Source organism: Rhinopithecus bieti, unplaced genomic scaffold (genome assembly GCF_001698545.2).
Source record: "Rhinopithecus bieti isolate Rb0 unplaced genomic scaffold, ASM169854v2 scaffold_48854, whole genome shotgun sequence".
Classification (NCBI taxonomy): Eukaryota; Metazoa; Chordata; class Mammalia; order Primates; family Cercopithecidae; genus Rhinopithecus; species Rhinopithecus bieti.
In genome coordinates, this window is record NW_016819318.1 from 386,054 (window position 1) to 389,071 (window position 3,018).

The 3,018-nt window shown below is 38.8% G+C and overlaps 1 long non-coding RNA gene across 1 annotated transcript in view; it reads left to right on the top strand.

Moving 5' to 3' along the window:
* Positions 1-1,720, top strand: part of LOC108519654 (uncharacterized) — a 10,507-nt gene extending 8,787 nt beyond the window's left edge. Inside the window, exons 2-3 of the long non-coding RNA XR_001882681.1 lie at positions 1,164-1,234; positions 1,323-1,720. This is a non-coding gene — a long non-coding RNA (uncharacterized LOC108519654). The remainder of the gene's footprint in view (positions 1-1,163; positions 1,235-1,322) is intronic.
* Positions 1,721-3,018: the final 1,298 nt, after the last annotated feature.

Below are 3,018 nucleotides of genomic sequence, written 5' to 3' on the forward strand. Positions count from 1 at the left end.
GGNGGGGGGAGGGGGGAGGGATTGCATTGGGGAGTTATACATGATATAAATGATGAATTGATGGGTGCTGACGAGTTGATGGGTGCAGCACACCAACATGGCACAAGTATACATATGTAACAAACCTGCACGTTATGCACTTGTACCCTAGAACTTAAAGTATAATAATAAAAAAAAAAGTTGTGATTGAAATGAAATTCATGATTTTTCTCTGGATTTCTTTAAGCCATGCTAAACATAACAGCTTAAATGGTTGGTCAAATGCTAATTTGACCAATGGCTGGTTAAATAGTTGAGGAAATGCTAACTGGGTCATCCTCTCTCCTCTCTACACCCCTGCCTTGAGAAACAGACAGCAGACAGACACCACACACACACACACTGATATGAATGAATCTTTGTCCCAGTTAACTGAAGGCTGACCAATTAACTTAAACTCAAATCTGATGTATTAATCTTAGAATATACCTCCATGGAAGCTTCTGAGGATCTGAGTCAGAGAAAAGAAGGATGCCAAAAGGGGAAGCAAAAGGGACAAACGTATCTGTCTCACAGTTTTGCCTCTGCCAGCCTCTAGAGTTAACCACAATAAACAGCACTTAAAAAAGGGTCCCCACTGCAGTTGACAGTGACCATAAGACATAGCCCTGCTTATAGATAGAATATCTCTGGTATGGTAGGGTTGAAACATCTCTTGGTTGTTGTTGATTTTTTCCCTGAAACCTGACATCTCCGAGACGGATGGTATATGTAATATTTTAATATTTAATATAAAACACATACAAGTAGTACTTCATCTCCCTGTATCATGTTCCTAGAAGTATATTTAGAATTTTAAGCTGTTCCAACTATTATACATTTTGCCAAATTTTAGTCATTGAGGGAGTTGTGTTTAAACATCTGTTGACTGCAGATGTTAAGTAGTGTGAAACATTCTTTTAAGATGCCAAAATGCAATTAAAATCATAATATTTTTCCTAGTAACAAATCATGCTAATCAGTGAAAATTTAGAAAGATAAAACTCAATGAACACTGAATGGTAATAATTCTCTAAATAATCAGCTGTGGCTCACGGCAGGGGAGAACTAACTTTTAACTAAATTATGTTAAATCAATGCCAATTTTCTCAGCTCTTGAAAAGTGTTCTCTTTTTTCCTTCAAGCCACGCAATGGTCAGGTGGAGTAAAACATAAGGAAGAGCATCTTTTTGGTTCAAAGGATGAAAAAAATTGAGTAACACACTTTCCTTACATCTAGCTGGGCCATTGAACCAGAATATGCCAGTGTTTAAAACACTGAAATGCCAGCTCTTCTCTTAAAGGACAACACGGAAGTGTCTGATTTCTGCCTGGGCTGAGGATTCAGAAGAAGATGTGTGGAACACAGCCTGGACATGCCCCAACCTGGTTGATGAATTCCACCACAAGTAGTGGAAGAAACACACCTACAACATGAGCAGAGAAGATTTTTCTTCTGTACTTTCCAGGACTTGAAACTGCTTTGTTTTTTGGTTGTTGGGTGGGGAAGGAGGAACAATAGCGTAGCTTCCAGAAGACAGAAGAGAGTTATTTCTTGAGTGTGAATTAAGCAGTACCAAGAGACCTCAAACTAGCTCTCTCTCCTGATAGAAATTTTACTGTTAAGAGTTTTTCTTTAGGTTTAAAACCTTGAAAGCTCCATAATGCTCCTGAGTAGAACAATAAAGCCATTAGTAGTCAATGGCTTTCTTTAATATTTTTCTTCCATTTCAATTTTAGTTCTAATTTTATCTGACTCCTAAAAACACGTTTCATATTCTCATGAGGACTGGGCCCATATGTGTAAATGGTTCAAACATCTTAATTTGTTTACTGAACTAATCTAAATAGTCAAATTTTTTTTTAGGCAAAAGTGAATTTCTTCAAATTCGTTGACCCACCATTTCTTAAATTCATCATTGATTGATTATCTGTTATGTGCCAACCCCTGTACAAGTTCTTAGGGCAACAGAGGTGAAAATCTATAATCTCTGTTTCCAGGACTCTATCAGTTTGATAGGGACACAGGCACATAAGCAGACAATCATAATGCAGTGGTAGTAGGGATACGCCACTCTCATCCAGGCAGTATATTGATGACCATGTCCTTGAGTTCCCAAGTACATTGAAAAAAGTATAACAAGAGATGCTAAATTAGCAGGTAGTACTTATATGAAGTTCTACTGTGTCTACTCCTGTGCCAGGTGTTTGGGTTGGGAATGGGTATTGGGTAAGAGGAGAATAGAAGTTGGAAAGGCAGAAAACAGCAACTCAGCTGATATGGTTGGGATGTTTGTCCCCTTTAAATCTCATGTTGAAATGTAATCCCGTGTTAGAGGTAGAGCCTAGTGAAAGGTATTGGATGAGGGGAGTGGATCCTTCATGAATGGCTTAGTGCCATCCCCTTGGTGATGAGTGAGTTCTGGCTCTGTTAGTTTACACAAGATCTGGTTACTTAAAAGGGTGTGGTACCTCCCCCCCCTCTTGCTCCCTCTCCCCTTCCCCTCCATCGTGACTGTAAGCTTCCTGAAGCCCTTTCCAAAAGCAGAAACCAGCACCGTGCTTCATATACAGTCTGCAGAACCATGAGCCAATTCAACCTCTTTCCTTCATAAAGTACACAGCTTCAGATATTTCTTTGTAACAAAGCAAAAACTGACTAACACATCACCCATTAAAGAGTTTACAATTTACTTAGAGGAAATAAGATGGAAGTGTAGGGAGTTATTAGAAAGCAAGACAACCTACAAATCTGTAAAGTATAAGCATCAAATTTTGTGGACAAAGAGTATGATGTAGGTATTGAGAAAAGAAAAAGTGAGATATAGGGTGGAACAGTCTCAGAAAAGTCCTCCCAAAGGATACAGGTAAGAGAAAGACATGGAAGGACTGGTCCAACTTACGTTGGTAGAAGCAGAGGACCTAGGCCTAGGTTGTTTTTGTTGTTGTTGTTTTTGTCTTTGTTTTTGTTTTTTTGAGACAAAGTCTCTCTCTTGTGCC